Raw genomic sequence first — 23,255 nt, forward strand, 5'->3', positions numbered from 1 at the left:
TGCCTAAGCGCCTGGTATCAGATAATGGGACTCAGTTTGCAAGCCACCTGTTGAAGAAGCTTTGTGAAGGGGTTGGAATTCAGCAAGTGTTTGCATCCGTCGAGCACCCTCAGACGAATGGCCAGGTGGAATCAGCTAATCGGGTGTTGCTGAGAGGTTTGAAGAGAAGGCTCGAGAAAGCCAAGGGAAGTTGGGCTGAGGAGGTACCCCGTATAGTTTGGGCGTACCACACCACCGAGCAGTCAGGAACCCATGAGACCCCGTTTAGCTTGGTCTATGGGTGTGATGCCATGATTCCAGTCGAGATTCAGGAGAGCTCGCCGAGATTCCAGAACTTTGTAGAGGAAGACTCGAATGAAGAGAGAAGGCTGAACCTGGATCTGCTGGACGAAGTCAGGGAGGAGGCAAGGCTGAAGGCTGAGGCGGTGAAGAGAAGGGTCGAGCGAAGGTACAACTCAAAGGTGATGCCAAGGCAGTTTAGAGAAGGCAATCTGGTGATGAGGAAGGCCCACCAGTACGAGATGGAGAATAAGCTATCACCCAAGTGGACTGGACCGTTCAGAATAACCGAGGCACTCGGGAACGGAGCCTATCGCTTGAAGACGCTGGAAGGGGGGGCGATCCCTCGTACCTGGAACGCCACACACCTGAAGTTGTACTATAGCTAAGAGCTTTGTAAGTAAAGACAAACACAAATATTACATTACAATGTCTCTGTTAGAACAGTTTCAAGGGGGCGCTCTTTTTTCCCTAAGGAGGGTTTTTAATGAGGCCACCCAATAAAAGAAGAGTTTTCGAAGTATAAGGTGTTTTCAGATTGCATATGTGTTATTTCCAAAAGTTTCGAAGAAAGACCTTGTCATTCGTACATGATTTAAGGCACGAAAAGATATGTCGCGTGTTTTCTAAAAGTTTTAAAGTCCTCATCGTTTTTCGGCGATTAGAGGCACCAGTTAAGTTTTTAAAGTCCTCATCGTTTTTCGGCGATTAGAGGTATCAGTTAAGTTTTTAAAGTCCTCATCGTTTTTCGGCGATTAGAGGCACCAGTTAAGTTTTTAAGTCCTCATCGTTTATCGGCGATCGGAGGCACCAGATGAAAGACCTCCTCGCCGTCGAGCGAGTGCAGGCGAGAAAGAGGAAAAGTCCTCCGTGATTCTGGGAGCGAGAAGATGTAACTCCCGGGGCAACGTAGAGGCAAGTTAAAGACCTCCTCGCCGTCGTGCGGGCGCAGGCGAGAAAGGTCCTCAGTGCATCCAGGGGGGAGGAGATGTACGCCCTGGGCAAGTTGAGGCACCGGACAAAGTCCTTATCGCCGTTGTGCGAACTAAGGCCCATCAAAGACCTCCTCGCCGTCGAGCGAGTGCAGGCGTGAGAAAGAAAAGGTCCTCAGTGCATCCAGGGGGGAGGAGATGTACACCCTGGGCAAGTTGAGGCACCAGACAAAGTCCTTCTCGCCGTCGAGCGAGTTAAGGCCGTTTAAAGTCCTTCTCGCCGATGAGCGAGTTCAGGCGAGAAAAAGTCCTTCTCGCCGATGAGCGAGTTCAGGCGAGTAAAAGTCCTTCTCGCCGATGAGCGAGTTCAGGCGAGTTAAAAGACCTTCTCGCTTGTGTGCGAATGTAGGCAAGATAAAGTCCTTCTCGTCTTGAACGAGTTCAGGTATGGCGAAGAGGGTGGAAGAAGCTTGAAAGGTGGCTAAGGTAGGTTCGAAGAGAACGCCTAGCCAGCCAGTCTCTAGCTCTGAAGATTCAGGGAGGTAAAGGAAGATCCCAGAGGGCATTTCTGCCTCAGATAAAGAAATGACTGCCAAAGCCTGAGGCTAAGAAAAGCTGGTGTTACCAAGAGGTCTAGGTGACCGCGAAAAGTTCAAACACGGCGAGAAGGTTGAAAGACTTGTTTGATAAAGCGGGTCAAGTGGGACGTTGTTTGAACCGATGATTGAATCACAGTTCGTTGCTTGGAACTTTTCTTATGATCAGGTTAGTGCCTCAGGGGTACAAGTTGTTTAAAGCGATTATTGCTTAAGTGTGAATCGGCTCGAAGCAGTTACGCCAAAGGTCATGTTTGCAAAATCGCTAAGTTAAACGTAGCAGAGTTAAACATACAAAGAAAGTAAAGCGCTCAAAAGAAGTCAGAAGAAATATCCAAGTCTCGCTATTGAAATGAATAACTGTTCAAAACACATGTGCAAGAGTTTTTTACAAGGTAAATACAGGTGAATTTATAAAGAAGCAGATGGGGTGGAATTGGTTGAGCCTTCGGCGGGAACGACCTTTCCATCTACTACTTCATTGTTTAATGACACCATGCTGAGGTCAAGATCAGGGAATAGGCATGCAAATTGCTCCCGAGCGGCTTCGAATCCAGCAGTCAGAATCTGAGCAGAATTTAGCTTAAGTTCTTCAAATTGTCCTTGAAGCTCTTCAACCTGTTTCTTGAGCTCCTCGTTCTGCTGTCTCAGCTCTTCAGCTTGTTTCTTGAGCTCCTTGTTCTGCTGCCCCTGCTCTTCAATCTGTTTTTGGAGTTGTTTGTTAGTCTCTTGAGCATGGAGAAGGTCGTCAGTAACCTTCTTGGATTCCGTTCGAGCTTGGGTCAACTCGGCAGCCATCTTCTCTTTTTCCTTGTTCGCCTCGGTGAGATCAGCCATGGCGTCATCCCTTGCTTTTTCAACTTGCCCAAGCAGCTTCTCGCGGTCGATTGACCTTTGCTCCAGTCTTTGTACCTTATCGGCATTAGCTTGAATTTGAGCCTCCAGGTCGCTCGCCTTGGTACGTAGAGGCACGATTCGGCAAAGGTCAACAGCTTCCTTGCGCGCAAGCCTAAGCTCGGTGTTTAGGGCATCCTCCACTCGGGAATGTTCCATTTCCGCGAGCGTTAGGCTGAAGGCCACCTTCTCCACCTCAACCTTCATTGTGCTGTTCTCGGTCTTGAGGTTGTAGATATCATCCTGTAGCCGCCTGGTGGAGCTCTCCACAGCTCTCGTGATGATCGATGGGATGTCTTCTGCGATGGTTTTGAGTTTAGCAGTCAAAGGTTCCCACATCCTCGTGACCTCGAGGGAAAGATTTGCAGCTTGGAGAGGCGCCAGGGGGGCTTGTTGAGGGTTCTCGTCGCCACCTTCCTTAGCGATATTTTCAGTGGTTGCCTCTTGGCGTGGCGACGCGATCGGGGACTCGGTGATTAGGATTGGAGAGGTGTGAGCAACCTCGTCCCCGATTGGAGCGATTCCTGCAGCTGAAGTGTTGGAAGGAGGGCCCCCTCCTGCTGATATATGTGGTGTAGAGGCGCTCGGGGGGTCCTCCAAGAAATTTGGCTCTGGGGCCTCAGTTGCAGGTGGCGCAGTGGCCAATGGAACTGCTTGGACTGGCGGTGAAGGGGCTTGTGGTGCTGGTGATGAAGGAGGAGGAGCGGGTGTTGATGGTGGTGTTGAAGCTGGAAGAGGGGGCGGGGCAGGTGGAGAAGATGGTGCCACCCTCTTCCTTTTCGTGACAAGGCCATCCTCTGTGACCTCGTCGTCCTCTTCCTCATCCTCTTGGACAACTTGGGGGGCTTTCTGCTTTGGCCTCTTAAGGACCAGTTTCTTTCGTTGGGTGGGCGCCTTAGGCGGTGATCGCCCCTGGATGATGGCCTTCTCGACCGCCGAGTTGGGAACCGTTTGGGAGCCGGTCGCCAACCCGTGGTTGCGGGCGAGCGCCTTTAAATCGGCGAGCATGTTCTTACCCAACATGGTGTCTACATGAAATGAAAGTGCATAAGTTAGCTCAAAGGAGAAAGGGGTAAGTGTACAAGACAATGAGACAGCAAAAGCAGGCATATGCAGAAAAGATAAAACCAAAGTCTTGTGTGTGTCGCACAAGACGCCCAGAGACAATATCAGAAGCAATGTCAAGACAAAGATGTGGCGTCCTAACCTATTTGGAATTCCAACTGGTCCTCAAAGAACTCGAAGGAAATCAGGGTGGGGGTCAAGAATGTTATGTGGGCATCTGCCACCCTCTTCCAGAAGAGACAAAGGTCTCTGTCCAAGGCTCCCATGCTATCAGGACTTCTGGGCCTCCTGAAGCAGCTCTTGGACTCCTTTTTCCCCTTGTCCACCCAGTACAAGGGGAAACCGTCGAGGAGGGAAGTGTCTTTGTCATTTGCGCGAACCTGAATGAACTTTCCCTTCCAATCCTTGTACGACTGCTGGAAGATGGTGAAAATGGACCTCCCAGCAATGGCGTTCAGGCTGACCCACAGGCGATCTCCCGGGTGCTTGGCCTCGAACAAGAATAAAAACACGTCCACTGACGCGGGCAACCCCAGGTGGGCGCACGTTATCTCGAAAGCTCGGACAAACGCCCAGCTGTTGGGGTGAAGCTGGGCGGCAGCGATATTGAGCTCGGTTAAGAGTTCCCTCTCAAATCGAGTGAGAGGGAACCTGAGTTTGACCTTCTTGAAGAAAGTGGTGTAGACGAAGCAGAAGGGCCCGTCAGCGCTCACTTTATCATCGGCGCACACTGGCAGAGTGGCGGGGCAAGGCAGCACCATCATTCTCTCATCGTGCTCCTTGTGGAACGATTGGTGGGCCTCGTCCCCATTGGTCAATCGCAGAACCGCTCCCGCGGTGTTCACCGACGACGTTTCCTTTAAGAGGGTTGAGTTAGCCCATGGGTATAACGTCTTGAAGTCTGGCAGTGGGAGGGGGGCTCCTCCAGCGTTTGGTGGAGTCGCCTGGGCCAGAGCGGTTTGAGAAGACGCAGGCCTCACAGCCTGCGAAGAGGGAGCACCACGAACTTGCGTAGAGTCGTGTGCTTGTGAAGGAGGGTTTCGCGCTGATGGAGGGGGGTTCGGGGTGATCTTCGTGCGAGTCATGATAGCAACTGCAAACGAAGGAGGAAGAAAAAATAATCAGGAGGGTTACAAAGGCTGACTCGATCATGAAAGGAAGGTGAAAGACGAACGAATGTGAGTTCGTTGCGACGATCGACAAAGCCCTAAGTCACGCAGAAGGAGAAATGGAAAAACAGCCCACAGCGTATGCACAAGGCAGTTACAGGATGATGCAAATCGGTGAAAATGCAAGAAAACCCAGCAGATGAAGGAAAGTAGTTACCTTTCGATGATCGGGAGAATGTTGAAGGGAGGTGGTGATCTAGAGCGTCGAGGAATGTCGAGAGCTTTCGCAGAAGGAAATGAGAGCGTATGCAAGTGTGAAGAAAGTGATGGAACAGTAGGAGCGTAAGGGGTTTAAGGGTTTTCGAAACGGTTTTGGGAAGCGCTAACGGCAGATGAAGATAGTCGTTGATGAGAGCCACGTGTCGAACGATGCGCGAAGGGTTTGGTGGAGCGTCAGAGCAGCAGAAAGTACTATCGCTTGGAATTCTGTGCCCATGCCACGTAGACCGGTGTTAACGAAGGCTTTTTCAGTCTTTTCGCTAGACAAGTCTTCGCTTAAGACTGGGGGGCTTGTGTACCGCCCTGGTGGTCGGGTGCGATGACGTGGCATCCTGCTACAGTATAGGCGTGTTGACAAGGCGCCAGGTTGACAGTTGGGAAGGAAGTCGGGAGGCACGTGTAGTCGCCGATAGTTAAGTTGGCATGTTCCGATCTCCAGCTTACCAGAATAGGCGATCGCCAGGTTGGGGACAAAGTCGCCAGATGCAGACTCAGGCGACCAGGCAGTCGGAGATCGCCAGAACAAGCACATCGCCGAAGTTAAAGGAGAAGCAGATTATGAAGGCGGCCGGCGAGACCACAGGGAAGGTGTATGAAGGCCCTACCTCGCCAGTTTCAGTAGAGATCGCACTCCTGAGTTAGCTATGCACTGGGCAGTACCATGCATAGGTAACTTAGCCAAAATGAGAGTAGAAGCAGCGCCAAGTCAGGGAGCCTCCAGATGATGGCACGTGTACAGTTGGATACAAGCCACGTGTCCAAGTCTGTAACTGCCAGGAGAGAGAAAACCACCAGGTATATAAGAGTTCCTAACAGATTTTCTAAGGTACGCACGTTCAGTTCATACACTTTACGCTTGCGAGTGACAGAGCTGTTGGTGAGAGAGATTTGCACGGTTCCAGTTCTTAGTATTTGGTGATACCGTCACTGACTTGAGCGTCGGAGTGCGATCGGCCGCAGCGGCGCCGTATCGTTTCTTTGCAGGTTCTTGAGACAGATCCAGAGGAGGAACAGAGGTGAGGAGCGGCGCGCACGTCGATCCTTTGACGAGGCATTCTCCAGCGCTCCGGTCAACAAGCAGGATAAGCATCCGTCGAGCACCCACAGACGAATGGCCAAGTGGAGTCTGCCAATCGGGTGTTGCTGAGAGGTTTAAAGAGAATTTTAGAGAAAGCTAAGGGATCGTGGGCTGAAGAGGTACCCCGCGTAGTTTGGGCATACCACACCACTGAGCAGTCAGGAACCCACGAGACCCCTTTTAGTTTGGTTTATGGATGTGATGCGATGATTCCAGTTGAAATCCAGGAAAGCTCGCCGAGATTCCAGAACTTTGTGGCGGAAGACTCGAACGAAGAAAGAAGAATGAATCTGGATTTGCTGGATGAGGTCAGGGAGGAGGCGAGAGTGAAGGACGAAGCAGTAAAAAGAAGAGTTGAGCGAAGGTACAACTCTAAGGTAATGTCAAGGCAGTTCAGAAGTGGCGATCTGGTGATGAGGAAGGCCCATCAGTATGAGATGTAGAACAAGTTATCGCCTAAGTGGACGGGACCGTTCAGAATAACCAAGGTGCTCGGGAATGGCGCCTACCGCTTGGAGACGTTAGAAGGAGGGGCGATTCCTCGCACTTGGAACGCCACACATCTCAAGTTGTATTACAGTTAAAGCCTTGTAAGTAAAGACGAATATGAAGAGATTTGAATAGTTTCTGTTAAAACAATTTCAAGGGGGCACTCTTTTTTCCCTAAGGAGGGTTTTTAATGAGGCCACCCAATAAAGAAGAGTTTTTCAAAGTTTAAAGCTTCTAAGTTTGCATGCTTATGGCTTTGAGAGTTTTAGAAAAAAGGCCTTATTACCCGTATGTGATTTAGGGCAACAGCAAAGTCATATTGCATGCTTCAATAGTTAAAGTTTTAAAGTCCCCATCATTTTTCGGCGATCGGTGGCAATAGTTAAAGATTTAAAGTCCCCATCGTTTTCGGCGATCGGTGGCAATAGTTAAAGTTTTAAAGTCCCTATCGTTTTACGACGATCGGTGGCAGTAGTTAAAAGTTTTAGAGGCCTCATCGTATTTTGGCGATCGGAGGTACGAGTAGTGCAAAAAGCCCTCAGCGCTCTCGTGCATTTTGAGGCAAGAGAAAAAGACCTCCTCGCCCTCGAGTGAGTGCAGGCGAGAGAGAGTAAAAGACCTCCTCGCCGTTGAGCGAGTTCAGGCGAGAAAAAGTCCTCAGTGCATCCAGGGGGAAGGAGATGTACACCCTGGGCAAGTTGAGGCACCAGAAAAAGTCCTTCTCGCCGTCGAGCGAGTTCAGGCGAGAAAAAGTCCTCAGTGCGTCCAGGGGGGAGGAGATGTACACCCTGGGCAAGTTGAGGCACCAGATAAAGTCCTTCTCGCCTCAGAGTGAGTTCAGGCAAGATAAAATCCTTCTCGTCTTGAACAAGTTCAGGTATGGCATGAAGGGTGCAAGAAGATAAAGGATAACTGAGGTAGGTTCGAAGAGAACACCTCACTATCCAGATCATTGTTCTAAAACTCAGGGAGGTAGAGAAGGATCTAAAAGGCGCCTCTACCCCCAGATGAGGGAACAATGATCAAGTTATGCAAAGAAGAAAGATAACGTCGCCAGAACCCTATGGTGTGAAGGTTGAGGCAGTGAAGGGGTTGTGCGGCGAGTGCCAGATCAGAAGAATTCCGGGCGATGACAGAAGTAGGGGGCACTTCACTTGGCAGATCAGGTAAACTTTATTTTAGTACTAGTTTGAGTCAAAACCTGCTGCCTAGTAAGTGATTTTATGTTAAGGTTTGTTGCCTTAAGTTCACAAGTTTTATTGAATGTCATCGCCGAAGAGTTGATAGTTGCTCAAATTTACTTTGAGTTAACAGTTTGCCAAGTTTGTTATAAGGTTAAACAGTTTGCTCGAGTTAAAAGCGGTACGGGGAGGGATAACCTCAAGTATTGCTGAGTTCACGCAGTTGAGCAAGTTTCGCCAGTTATGTTAGTTGAACCAGTTGATTGCGCAGCAGATGAGTTAGAGGATTATATATATATGTATATATGCATATATGTGCACATGAGCATCGAACAGTTCTAGCACCAACGCGCAAAGCCACGTAAGCCACCGGATTTTAAACCTCTCAAGTCTCCTCGCTGAACAAGTCGCAGCTCGAGACTGGGGGGCTTGTTTACCGACCAGGTCATCAGGCGTGATGACGTGTCTTGCACGTGCTCGGGTGGGGCGTGCTCAATGGAACGTGTAGGCCAGAAAAGAGTTCAGAAGTGGGCATAGTCGCCGATCGCTGAATTGGCGTTCTCCGATCTCTGGTGTGCGTAACCAGCGGTCGCCAGAGTTACGTCGCAGTCGTCGTATGAGAGTGCTAGGAGAACGGATGATCAGAGATCGCCCGGGAATGCTAGGAGATCGGGTGGTTTACACGCCGCCACAAGGAGCACATCGCCGGATCTCCCAGCAAACTTAGTTAAAGCTGTTAAAGGCTCAGAAGGGTAATTTCAAGCGTGTAAGTTCAGTAAGACGATTGTGGCACCAGCATGGGGCATGAAGGTCGAGTGGGTTGGAGGGAACACCTTGCTCATCAGCGACAGGATTCCCAGAGTGGACATTTGTTGGTGGCAAGGTTTCCCCAGCTAGAACATGCATGGTGTAGCAGTAAGGAGGGTGCCATTCGCGATGAGCGATATCACAGAGATGATGCACTTTGTTGCATCCGATACTCGCCTTGTCGGGTGGTGTTCCACGGCGCATTATGTGCTAGGTTGCTCCTTGAGTTGAGGACTTAGCTGTGCGGCTGGTTACTACACGAGAATGACGTTCAAGTTGCCCCAATCCAGATGACGACACGTGTAGGGTTGGATGTCACCAGTTACTCCAACCTAGATGATGACACGTGTAGGGTTGGGAGCAATGGAGAAATGACGCTCAAGTTGCCCTAGCTCAGATGACGACACGTGTAAAGCTGGGTGCTACCTGCTATCCCAGCCCAGATGGCGAGACGTGCAGGGCTGGATGCGAGCCACGTGTCCAAAAGCATAACGGCCTGGAGAGAGAAGAAACCTAACTATAAAGGTAACCTTAACAGAACTACAGAGCATATTCTCTCTTAGTTTTTGGGTGTTCTTGTCACTGACTTGAGCGTCGGAGCACCACCGGCCGCAGAGGCGCCACTGTGTGTTTTTCAGGTTCTCAGAGAGGCTATCTGTGGAGTGGACTTGGAGGGCACGTGGTGTCAAGCTGGTGAGGAAGATCGTGACGAGGCAACGCTCTTGCGCTAAGTCAACCGGCAGGATCAGCACTCAAACCACTCCAAGAAAATATTCTGTCCTCAACCAAGCCTTTCTTGTGGAATGGAGTAGCTTCAAGTGAAATATGTCACAGCAAACCAACTTACTTAAGAACAAGTCTCCACACAACTTTAAGAAGAACAAAAAAAAACAAGCAAGAAAAGGGAGAAACAATAAAAGCTAAACCAAAAACAGAGAGCAATGTATGACAAACTAGAAAGAATATGAATGAAAGACAATCAAGAAAATAAGGAACTCAATGAATAAAGAAGGCACACAAAAAGAGTCCTAAAGAAAAGTGCTAGAGTAGATTAAAGAAAACAGAAAACAGCTACTGGAATTTTATTTTTTTTTAAAGCAAACTGTGCTATGTTTACAGATTTAACTGTTGATCCTGCCTGTTGACCGGAACGCTGGAAACTGCCTCGTCAAAGGATCGACGTGCGCACCCCTTCTCACCTCCGTTCCTCTTCGGGATCTACCTCAAGAACCTGCAAAGAAACAGTACGGCGCCGCTGCGGCCGATCGCACTCCAACGCTCAAGTCAGTGACGGTATCACCAAATACTAAGAGAACAAGAACCGTGCAAATCCTCTCTCACAGTCAGCTCTAACTCGCAAGCGTAAAGTGTATGAACTGAACGTGCGTACCTCAGAAAGTTCGTTAAGAACTCTTATATACCTGGTAGCTTTCTCTCTCCTGGCAGTTACAGACTTGGACACGTGGCTCGCATCCAACCGTACACGTGCCATCATCTGGAGGCTCCCTGACTTGGCGCTGCTTCTACTCTCATTTTGGCTAAGTTACTTATGCATGGTACTGCCCAGTGCATAGCTAACTTGGGAGTGCGATCTCTACTGGAACTGGCGAGTTAGGGTCCTTCATACACCTTCCCTGTGGTCTCGCCGGCCGCCTTCATAATCTGCTTCTTCTTCATCTTTGGCGATGTGCTTGCTTCGGCGATCTCCGATGACTAGGTCGCCTGAATCTACATCTGGCGACTTCATCTTTAACCTTGTGATCGCCGATTCTGGTAAGCTGGAAATCGGAACACGCCAATACAACAACTGGCGACTACACGAGCCCCCCGACTTCCTTCTCTTCTGCCAACCTGGCGCCTTGTCAACACGCCTATACTGTAGCAGGATGCCACGTCATCACACCCGACCACCAGGGCGGTACACAAGCCCCCAGTCTTAAGCGAAGACTTGTCTAGCGAAAAGACTGAAATAGCCTACGTTAACACTGATCTACGTGGCACTGACGCAGAATTCGAAACGGTTGTACCTTCTGCTGCTCTGACGCTCCACCAACCCCCTCACTCATCGCTCGACACGTGGCTTCATCAACGGCTCTCTTCATTTGCCGTTTGCACTTCCTAAAACCATTTCGAAAAACCCTTAAACCCATTTCGCTCCACTGTTCCATCACTTCCTTCGTGCTTGCAACGCTCTAACTTCCTTCTGTGAAAACTCTCGACGCTCTTCAACGCTCTAGATCACCATCTTCCTCCATCGTCTTCCTGATCATCAAAAGGTACCTACTTTCCTTCATCTACTGGTTTTTCTTGCATTTTCATCGATTCGCATCATCTGTAACTGCCTGGTGCATACGCTGTGGGTTGTTTTTCCATTTCTCCTTCTGCGCAACTTAGGGCTTCGTTAATCGTCGCAATGAACCTACATTCGTTCGTTTTTTACCTTCCTTCTATGATCGAGTCAGCCTCTGTAACCCCCTGATCATTTTTCCTTTCTTCTTCCTTTGCAGCTGCTATCATGACTCGCACAAAGATTACCCCGAACCCTCCTCCTTCAGCACGAAACCTTCCTTCACAAGCACACGACCCAACACAAGTTCGTGGCGCTTCATCTTCGCAGGCTGAGAGGCCTGTGTCTTCCCAACCTGTCCTGGCTCAGGCGACTCCATCTAACACTGGAGGAGCCCCCGTTCCCCTGCCCGATTTCAAAACTTTGTATCCCTGGGCCAACTCGACCCTTCTGAGGGAGACATCCTCCGTGAACACTGCGGGAGCAGTTTTGCGGCTGACTAAGGGGGACGAGATCTATCAATCGTTTCACAAGGAGCACGACGAGAAGATGATGGTGCTGCCTTGCCCCGCCGATCTGCCCGTGTGTGCTGATGACAAAGTAAGCGCCGACGGGCCCTTCTGCTTTGTCTACACGACTCTATTCAAGAAGGTCAAGCTCAGGTTCCCTTTCACCCGATTCGAGAGGGAACTTCTGACCGAGTTCAACATTGCTGCCGCCCAGCTTCACCCCAACAGCTGGGCGTTTGTTCGAGCTTTTCAAGTAATGTGCGCCCACCTGGGGTTCCCCGCGTCGGTGGACGTGTTTTTATTCCTCTTCGAAGCCAAGCACCCAGGAGACCGCCTGTGGGTCAGCTTGAACGCGGTTGCTGGGAGGTCCATCTTTACCATCTTCCAGCAATCGTACAAAGACTGGAAGGGGAAATTCATCCAAGTGCGTGCGAACGACAAGGACGCCTCCCTTCTCGATGGCTTCCCCTTGTACTGGGTGGACAAGGGGAAGAAAGAGTCCAAGAGCTGCTTCAGGAGGCCCAGAAGTCCTGACAGCATGGGAGCATTGGACAGAGACCTCTGTCTCTTCTGGAAGAAGGTGGCGGACGCCAATATAACATTCCTTACCACCACCTTGATCAGCTTCGAATTCTACGAAGATCAGCTAGACATTCAAATAGGTTAGGACATTTGAACTATTGCTTTGATACTGCTTCTGTTTAGCTGTTTCTGGGCGTCTTGTGCGTTATGCGCAAGACTTTGGTTTTACCTTTCCTGCACATACCATCTGCTTTGCTGTTTTACTACCTTATGCACTTATTTGTTTCCTTGAATTAACCCATGCACTTTCGTTGCATGCAGACAACATGTTGGGCAAAGGCATGCTCGCCGAACTGAAGGCGCTCGCCCGAAACCACGGGTTGGCGACAGGTTCCCAAACGATACCCAACTCGGTGGTGGGGTCTGCCATCGTCCACGGGCGATCACCACCCAAGGAACCCGCCCAACGCAAAAAACTGGTCCTTAAGAGACCTAAAAGAAAAGCCCCTCAAGTCATCCATGAGGAGGAAGAAGAGGATGACGAGGTCACCGAGGATGGCCTCGTTACGAAGAGGAAGAGGGTGGCACCCTCTTCACCACCTGCTCCACCCCCTCTTCCAACCTCAACACAACCATCGACGCCCGCTCCTCCTCCATCATCGCCAACACCACAGGCTCCTCCTTCACCAGTCCAAGCGGTTCCACTGGCCACTGCGCCACCTGCAGCTGAGGCCCAAGAACCAAATTTCCTGGAGGACCTCCCAAGCGCCTCTACGCCATACGTGTCAGCTGGAGGGGGCCCCCCTTCAAACACTTCAGCTGCAGAAAATGTTCCAATCGGGGATGAGGTTGCTCATACCTCTCCGATTCTGATCACCGAATCCCCGATCCCGTCGCCACGCCAGGAAGCAAACACTGAAGAACCTGCTAAGGAAGGTGGCGACGAGAACCCACAACCGGTCCACCTGGCGCCTCTCCAAGCTGCAAACCTTCCCCTTGAGGTCACAAGGATGTGGGAGCCTCTAACTGCCAAGCTGAAAACCATAGCAGAGGATATCCCAGCGATCATAACCAGGGCTGTGGAAGGCTCAACCAGGAGGCTCCAAGACGACCTCTTCAACCTCAGAACCGAAAACAGCACCATGAGGCTCGAGGTGGAGAAGTTGTCCGCCAATCTGACGCTCGCGGAGATGGAACACTCCCGAGTAGAAGACGCAATGAGCACCGAGCTCAGATTGGCGCGCCAGGAGGCCACTGACCTTCGCCGCAAGGTTCATCAACTTGCCCAAGAGAAAATCGAACTGGAGAGTAAGATCGTGCCTCTTCGCACCAGGGCGGCTGACTTGGAGGCTCTTATGAAAGCTGACGCCGCTAAGGTGCAAAAACTGGAGCAGAGGTCGATCGACCGAGAGAAACTACTTGGGCAAGTAGAAAAGGCGAGGGACGACGCCATGGCTGATCTCGCCGAGGCCAACAAAGAGAAGGGAAAGGTGACTGCTGAGTTGGCCCAAGCACAATCGGAATCCAAGAGGGTTACTGAAGACCTTCTCCAGGCTCAAGAGACCAACAAACAACTCAAAAAACAGGTTGAAGAGCTGGAGCGACAGAATCAAGAGCTGAAAAAGCAAACTGAAGACCTCGAGAAGCACATTGAGGAACTTCAGAAGCAGATTGAAGAACTCAAGCTAAACTCTGCTCAGATTCTGGCCGCTGGATTCGAAGCTGCGCGGGAACAAGTCGCTTGCCTATTCCCCGATCTGGATCTCAGCATGGTGTCGCTGAACAACGAAGTAGTAGATGGAAAAGTCGTTCTTGCTGAAGACTTAATCAACTCTTCCCCATCTGCTACTTTATGATTTCCCTTGTATTATTCTGTAATAAACTTTTGTATATGTGCCTTTAACAGATACTTATTTTAATGACAAAGTTTGGATATTCCCTCTTCTGACTTCTTTAAGCGCTTTAACCTTCTTTGCATGTTTAACTTCGTCGGATTTAACTTAACGATCTTGCAAACACGACTTTTGACTTAACTGCTTCGAACCAGTTCAAACTTAAGCAACAATCACTTTAAACATCTTGTACTCTTAAGGCAACTAACCTTATCGTAAGAATACCCTTCAAGCAACGAACTGTAACTCAGTTGCTGGTTTAAACACGCTCCATCCGACCTGCTTCATTAAACGGGTCTTTTAACCTTCTCGCCGCTGTCTGAACTCATCCCGATCGCCAAGAGCTCTTGGTAACATCAGCTTCTTCCTGGCCTCATGCTTTGGCAATAGTTTCTTTGTATGGGGGTAGAAACGCCTTTTGGGATCTTTCTTTACCTCCCTGAACTTCAGGACAAAAGACCGGTTGACTAGGCGTTCTCTTCGAACCTACCTTAGCCACCTTCCAAACTTCTTCCACCCTCTGCACCATACCTGAACTCGTTCGAGACGAGAAGGATTTTATCTTGCCTAAGCTCGCATGTAAGCGAGAAGGTCTTTGAACTCGCCTGAACTCGCTCATCGGCGAGAAGGTCTTTAACTCGCCTGAACTCGCTCAACGGCGAGAAGGTCTTTAAACTCGCCTGTACTCGCTCAACGGCGAGAAGGACTTTATCTGGTGCCTCAACTTGCCCAGGGTGTACATCTCCTCCCCCCTGGATGCACTGAGGACCTTTTCTCTTTCTCGCCTGCACTCGCTCGACGGCGAGGAGGTCTTTATCTGGTGCCTCAACTTGCCCAGGGTGTACATCTCCTCCCCCCTGGATGCACTGAGGACCTTTTCTCTTTCTCGCCTGCACTCGCTCGACGGCGAGGAGGTCTTTAACTTGCCTCTACATTGCCCCAGGGGTTACATCTTCTCGCCCCCAGAAACACGGAGGACTTTTACTGGTGCCTCTACATTGCCCCAGGGGTTACATCTTCTCGCCCCCAGAAACAAGGAGGACTTAAAAACTTTACTGGAAAACATGCGATATATCTTTTCTTGCCTTAAATCACTTACAAGTGACAAGGTCTTTCTTCAAAACTTTTGGAAAACAGCAAACATGCAACCAGAAAACGCCTTATACTTCGAAAACTCTTCTTTTATTGGGTGGCCTCATTAAAAACCCTTCTTAGGGAAAAAAGAGTGCCCCCTTTCAAACTGTTTCATCAGAGACATTGTATTATGACTTTGTGTTTGTCTTTACTTACAAAGCTCTTAACTATAGTACAACTTCAGGTGTGTGGCGTTCCAGGTGCGAGGAATCGCCCCTCCTTCCAACGTCTCTAAGCGGTAGGCTCCGTTCCCGAGCGCCTCGGTTATTCTGAACGGTCCAGTCCACTTGGGTGACAGTTTATTCTCCATCTCGTACTGGTGAGCCTTCCTCATCACCAAGTCGCCTTCTCTAAACTGCCTTGGCATCACCTTCGAGTTGTACCTTCGTTCGATCCTTCTCTTCACGGCTTCAGCCTTCAATCTCGCCTCTTCCCTGACCTCATCCAGCAGATCCAGGTTCAGCCTTCTCTCTTCATTCGAGTCTTCCTCCACGAAGTTCTGGAATCTCGGCGAGCTCTCCTGGATCTCTACTAGAATCATGGCATCACACCCATAGACCAAGCTGAACGGGGTCCCATGGGTTCCTGACTGCTCGGTGGTGTGGTACGCCCAAACTATACAGGGCACCTCCTCAGCCCAACTTCCCTTGGCTTTCTCAAGCCTTCTCTTCAAACCTCTCAACAACACCCGATTAGCTGACTCCACTTGGCCATTTGTCTGAGGGTGCTCGACGGATGCAAACTCGCTCGTCACGGCAGGAAGAACGGTGCACCGGGTCTTGGTCGATCAGGGGAGCTCGGCAGACGTGATGTTCTGGCCGACCTTCGAAAGATTGCAATTATCTACAGACCAATTAAGACCATATGGAGGCTGCTTATACGGTTTCGCGGGTGATCAAGTCGAAGTCAGGGGATACATTGAGTTAAGGACAACGTTCACAGATGGGGCCACCTCGCGCACAGAGAAAATCAAATATCTCGTCGTGAACGCCCCCTCAGCATATAATATCCTATTGGGAAGGCCAACACTCAATAGGATAGGAGCTGTACCCTCCACAAGGCACATGAAGGTCAAATTACCATCAATGGAAGGGGTGATCGTCACCATCCGATCTGACCAAGAAGAGGCAAAGAGATGTTACGAAAACAGCCTCAAGAACAGGCGATCAGTGTGCCAGGTGACCACAACACCACCTCTTGGTGCGAGGAATGCGCAAGAAGGCCGACTGGCTATGGATGCGGCACCAGAGGGCACTACCGAGGGTGACGTGGGTATGGATGTAGCATTAGAAGCAACCACCAAGGGCGACGTAACCATGGAAGATGTCGAGCCGAAGCCTGAGAGCAGCGCCCGAGTAGAGGGAGAGGAAAGCCGACAGGGAATCAAGCATTGTGAGAGCATTGCTCGCTAGTGAGAGGAGGTCTCGCCCAGTTGGAGATTGGCTCGAGAAGGAGATCGGCGGCAAAACTTTTAAGTTGGGAAAAACTTTAGACGGCGAGACACAGGAATAGATCGCCAAGGTGATAGGCAGGCATCTGGAGGCGTTCGCGTGGTCTACCTCGGATATGCCAGGAATCGACCCCGATTTCTTATGTCATCGTCTAGCAATGGACCCTCAAGTCAGACCCGTCCGACAAAGAAGAAGGAAATTCAATGAAGAAAGGAGGCAGGCGATCAGAGAGGAAACGCAAAAACTCCTCGAGGCGGGCCACATCAAGGAGATACAGTATCCGGAATGGCTCGCCGACGTTGTATTGGTAAAGAAGAGCAATGGGAAATGGCGAATGTGTGTCGACTTCACAGATCTAAATAAAGCCTGTCCAAAGGATTCCTATCCTTTGCCAAGTATAGACGCTCTAGTGGACAGCGCAGCAGGGTGTAAGTTGTTGAGTTTCTTGGACGCGTTCTCGGGGTACAACCAAATTAAGATGCACCCCATGGACGAGGAAAAAACTGCCTTCATGACAGAGAAGTCGTGCTATTGCTACAAGGTGATGCCCTTTGAGCTGAAGAACGCGGGAGCCACGTACCAGAGACTGATGGACAAAGTGCTTGCACCTATGCTTGGGAGGAACGTGCAAGCTTACGTTGACGATATGGTCGTGACATCCCTGGAAAAAAACCAGCATATAGCCGACTTGGAGGAGCTGTTCGCTACGATAGCCAAATACAAACTGAAGCTGAACCCGGAGAAGTGCATTTTCGGCGTCGAAGCGGGAAAGTTCTTAGGTTTTCTCTTAACCGAAAGAGGGATCGAAGCAAACCCTGACAAGTGCGCGACCATTTTGGCGATGAGGAGCTCTGCTACGGTTAAGGAGGTGCAGCTGCTCACGGGTCGTATGGCCGCCCTGTCTCGATTTGTCTCCGCCAGTGGAGAGAGGGGTCACCCATATTTCCAGTGTTTGAAAAGGAATAATAGGTTTGTCTGGACGAAGGAGTGCGAAGAGGCTTTCGTGAAACTCAAAGAGTACCTGGCGAGCCCGCCGGTTCTGTGTAAGCCTCAAATGGGAGCGCCCCTCAGGTTATACTTCGCCGTGACCGAGAAGGCGCTGAGTGCGGTGCTCGTCCAGGAGCAAGAGCAAATTCAGAAACCCGTTTATTTCGTCAGCAAGGTGTTACAGGGCCCAGAAGTGAGATATCAGGCCTTGGAGAAAGCAGCACTGGCAGTAGTGTTTTCAGCGAGGAGGTTGCGTCATTACTTCCAGAGTTTTACGGTGTTGGTGATGACTGACTTACCTATCCAGAAGGTTCTAAAGAAACCAGATGTGGCTGGAAGAATGGTGAAATGGGCGGTAGAGTTGTCGGAGTTCGACATCAAGTATGAGCCCCGAGGACCGATCAAGGGACAAATTTTCGCTGACTTCGTGGTCGAACTATCATCTGAAACAGTACAAAACGCCGGAGATGGTTTTCGTTGGGTGCTCTCAGTGGATGGGTCCTCTAACCAGTTGGGCAGCGGAGCCGGGATAATTCTGGAAGGACCCAACGGCGTGTCGATAGAACAGTCCCTAAAGTTTGCCTTCAAAGCCAGCAACAACCAAGCGGAATAGGAGGCTTTGATCGCTGGCGTTTTGTTGGCAAAGGAGATGGGAGCAAGGGTGCTGTTGGCCAAGAGCGATTCATTGCTAATCACAGGCCAAGTAACCGGCGAATTCCAGGCTAAAGATTCGCAGATGGCAGCTTATCTGGAGTATGTGCAGGAGGTGAGGAAGTCTTTTGTTTCGTTCGAAGTGGTGCATGTGCCAAGAGAGCAGAACACCCGAGCCGACTTGCTAGCAAAGCTCGCCAGTTCGGGCAAGGGGGGCAGGCAGAGGACCGTCATACAAGAAACCCTGAAGACACCTCGAGCGTTCGTGGCGGACCACCAGGTTCTCCAAGTCTGCAAGTCGAAGGAAGGGATGGCAAGGGGTCATAAGTCTCTATCTCAGGAGACCTTGAGGACGCCAAGGGTTAGAGCGCACCCAGTGGGAGAAATAAAGATGACACAGATTTGCGCCGTCCACGAACCAGACACATGGATAACGCCATACCAGCGATACATGGCAGATGGCGTGCTCCCAATGGACCCAACGGAAGCTAGGAAGGTAAAAAAGAACTCCAGCAAGTTCACCCTCATCGATGTCGAGTTATACAGGTTCGGGTTCACACACCCCCTTTTGGTATGTGTACATGGAGAGAGGTGCACGAGAATTATGGCTGAGCTCCATGAAGGGATTTGCGGGAGTCACATCGGAGGTCGAGCCTTGGCGACAAGAACCATCCGTGCGGGTTATTACTGGCCGACAATGAGGGAAGACTGTAAGAGATATGCCCAACGTTGCAAGCAGTGCCAGGAGCACGCCGATTGGCACAAGGCACCTCCGGAAGAGTTAAAATCAATCTACAGTCCCTGGCCTTTCCACACATGGGGAATCGATATCCTGGGACCCTTCCCACTAGCAATTAGGCAAATGAAGTATCTAGTGGTGGCAGTCGAATACTTAACGAAGTGGATTGAAGCAGAACCAGTAGCCCAGATCACCGCGCACAAAGTTCAAAATTTCGTATGGAAGAATATTGTGTGTCGTTTCGGTGTGCCTAAGCGTTTGGTATCGGATAACGGGACTCAGTTCGCAAGTCACCTGCTGAAGAAGTTGTGCGAGGATGTTGGAACTCAACAGGTGTTCGCTTCTGTGGAACACCCGCAAACGAATGGGCAGGTGGATTCAGCTAATAGGGTTTTACTAAGAGGTTTGAAGAGGAGACTGGAGAAGGCCAAAGGTTCTTGGGCCGAGGAAGTCCCCCGTATAATATGGGCATATCATACCACTGAACAGTCAGGAACCCACGAAACCCCGTTTAGCTTGGTGTACGGATGCGATGCGATGATCCCGATCGAAATCCAGGAAAGCTCGCCGAGATTCCAGAACTTCGTGTTAGAAGACTCCAACGCAGAAAGGAGGATGAACTTAGATTTGTTGGATGAGGTCAGGGAGGAGGCAAGGGTAAAAGCTGAAGCAATAAAGAGAAGAGTTGAGCGCAAGTACAATTCTAGGACAAGGCCAAGACAGTTCAGAGATGGCGACCTGGTAATGAGGAAGGCTCACCTGTACGAGATGCAGAATAAATTGTCACCCAAATGGACAGGACCGTTTAGAATAACTGAAGCGCTCGGGAACGGCGCCTACCGTTTGGAAACACTGGAGGGAGGGGCGATTCCACGCACTTGGAACGCTACTCATCTCAAGTTTTATTACAGTTGAGGCATTGTAAGTAGCAGTTAACTCGAACAGCTAAGTGAAAACAGTTTTTTAAGGTGGCACTCTTTTTCCCTAAAAAGGGTTTTTTAATGAGGCCACCCAATAAAGGAAAGTTCGAGTTTATCAAGTTTTCCCAGTTATTGAGTTTGCATAGTTATCATTTTTTATCCTGCCTGTTGACCAAAACGTTGGAACTTGCCTCGTCAAACTTGGATCGATGTGTGCACCGCTTCAACCTCCGTCCTTCGCCACGATCCACCTCAAGAACCTGCAAAAGAACAGAGCGGCGCCGCTGCGGCCGATCGCACTTCAACGCCCAAGTCAGTGACTGAACCACCAAATACTTCAAGAGCAAAACTCTAGAACTCTCAAGGAACCGTGCAATGTTCTCTCTCACAGTATGCTCAAGAACTCGCAAGCGTAAAGAATACAATCTGAACGTGCGTACCTCAAAAGTTCGTTGGGGAACCCTTAAATACCTGGTCACTTTCTCTCTCCTGGCAGTTACAGACCTGGACACGTGGCTCGCATCCAGCTGTACACGTGCCATCATCTGGAGCCTCCTTGACTTGGGCGCTGCTTCTGAATCTCCTTTGGCTAAGTTACTTATGCATGATACTGCTCAGTGCATAGCTAACTTGGAGCGCGATCGTTACTGGAATTGGCGAGTTAGGGTGCCTTCGTACACCTTCCCTGTGGTCTCGCCGGCCGCCTTCATAATCTGCATCACCTTCATCTTCGGCGATGTGCTTACTCCGGCGATCTCGAATCACTTGGTCGCCTGAGTTTACATCTGGCGACTTCATCTTTAACCCGGTGACCGCCGGTTCTGGTGTGCTGGAGATCGGAGCACGCCAACATAATAACTAGCGACTTCACGAGCCCCCCGACCTCCTTCCCTTCTGCCAACCTGGCGTCTCGTCAACACGCCTATACTGTAGCTTGGTGCCACGTCATCACTTCCGACTACCAGGGCGATACACAAGCCCCCCAGTCTTAAGCGAAGACTTGTCCAGCGAAAAGACTAAAGGAGTCACGTCAACACCGATCTACGTGGCGCTGGCGCAGAATTCCAGGCGGTTGTACTTTCTGCTTCTCTGACGCTCCACCAAACACTCCTCCCATCGTTCGACACGTGGCTTCATCAACGGTTATCTTCAGTTAACGTTTGCGCTTCCAAACCCATTTCGAAAAACCCTTAAACCCATTTCGCTCCACTGTTCCATCACTTTCTTCGTATTCTCAGACGCTCCAACTCTCTTCTGCAAAAAAGCTCTCAACGTTCTTCAACCTCCTGAATCACCAACATCCTTCATCACTTTTCCGATCATAAAAAGGTACTTCCTTTCCTTCTTCTGCTGGTTTTTCCTGCATTTTAACCGATTCGCATCATCCTTTAACTGTATGGTGCATACGTTGTGGGTTGTTTTTTCTTTATTTCTCCTTCTTCGTAACTTAGGGCTTCGTCTTCATTACAACAAACCTTCGTTCGTTCGTTTTTTCACCCTTCGTTCCTGATCGAGTCAGCCTCTGCGAACCCTGATCATTTTTCCTTTTCTTTCTCCTTTGCAGCTTCCGCAATGACTCGCTCAAAGATCACCCCAAATCCTCCTCCTTCGTCACGAAACCCCTCCTCACAAGCACACGACCCACCACGAGCACGTGGTGCTTCTTCTTCTCAGGCTGAGAGGCCTGCACCCTCCCGCCCCAACTTGGCTCAGGCCACTCCACCCGTCGCCGGAGGAGCCTCCGTGCCTTCTCCTGATTTCAAAAAACTATACCCATGGGCTACCCCGACTTTGTTGAGGGAAACATCTTCTGTAAACTCTGCTGGGGCAGTTCTGTGATTGAAGAAAGGGGACGAGCCTCACCAATCATTCCATAAGGAGCACGACGAGAAGATGATGGTGCTGCCTTGCTCTCCCGACATGCCGGTGTGCGTTGATGATAAGGGGAACACCGGCGGGTTGTTCTCCCTCATCTACACGACCTTGTTCAAGAAGGTGAAACTTAGGTTTCCCTTCACTCGCTTTGAAAGGGAGCTTCTCACCGAGCTCGACATCGCCGCCGCCCAGCTCCATCCCAACAGCTGGGCGTTCGTACGGGCTTTCCAAATAATGTGCGACCACTTGGGGCTGCCAGCGTCAGTGGACGTTTTCTTATTTCTTTTTGAAGCCAAGCACCCAGGAGATCGCCTGTGGGTAAGCTTGAACGGGATTGCTGGGAGGTCGATCCTCTCTATCTTCCAGCAATCCTACAAAGACTGGAAGGGCAAGTTCGTCCAGGTGCGTCCCAACGACAAGGACGCTTCTCTGCTCGACGGTTTCCCCTTGTATTGGGTAAACAAGGGGAGCAAAGAGTCCAAAAGCAGCTTCAGGAGGCCAAGGAGTCCTGATAGCATGGGTGCCTTGGACAGGGACCTCTGCTTCTTCTGGAAGAGTGTGGCTGATGCCAACATCACCTTCCTCACCACCACACTCATCTGCTTCGAGTTCTTCGAGGACCAACTCGAAATCCGCATAGGTTAGAATTCACCTCGACGTCTAAGTTTTATTTTTGATATTACCTCTGTTAACTGTTTCTGGGCGTCTTGTGCGTTGTGCGCAAGACTTTGGTTTTATTTTTCTGCACCATTTATCTGCTTTTTGTTGCAGGCTGCCTTATGTGTTTCCCCTTTTTTCTGAGCTAACCCATGCACCTTTGCATTATGCAGATCGCATGTTGGGCCAAGGAAAACTTGCTGAGCTGAGGGCACTCGCCACCCAAAGGCCCAACTCCTCCCGATGTCCAACCCGCCAACCAACGTAAGAAACTTATCCTCAGAAAGCCAAAGAGGAAGGCCCCCCAAGTAGTCCACGAGGAAGAAGAAGAAGATGATGAGGCGACTGAAGACGGCCTCATCATCAAGAGGAAAAGGGTGGCACCTTCTTCACCATCAGCTCCACCTCCACTTCCTACATCAACACCGCCATCCACACCAGCTCCGCCTCCAGCGTTGCCACCCCCACCAGCTCCTGCCTCACCAGTCCAAGCAATTCCTTTGGCATCTGCGCCTCCTGAAGCTGAGGCCGCCGAAGCCAACTTCTTGGAGAACCCCCCGAGCGCCTCCACGCCGTAGGTAACAGCTGGAGGGGGTCCTCCATCAAACGCCTCCACCACAAACGTTGGCCCAATCGGGGATGAAGGTGCTCACCACTCTCCAATTCTGATTACTGAATCCCCGACGTCGCCACCACGCCAAGAAGCACCCGCTGAGCAACCAACTCGAGAAGGTGGCGGCGAAAACCAACAACAGGCCCACCCGGTGCCTCCACAAGCAGACCTCTCTCTTGAGGTCAAGAGGATGTGGGAGCCTTTCTCTGCCAAACTGAAGATGATGGCAGAGGACATCCCCACCATCATCTCTAGAGCTGTGGAAAGTTCCACCAGGAAGCTCCAGGATGACCTCTTCGCCCTTCGAAC

Source organism: Phaseolus vulgaris, chromosome 6, assembly GCF_051622355.1.
Source record: "Phaseolus vulgaris cultivar YP4 chromosome 6, ASM5162235v1, whole genome shotgun sequence".
NCBI lineage: Eukaryota > Viridiplantae > Streptophyta > Magnoliopsida > Fabales > Fabaceae > Phaseolus > Phaseolus vulgaris.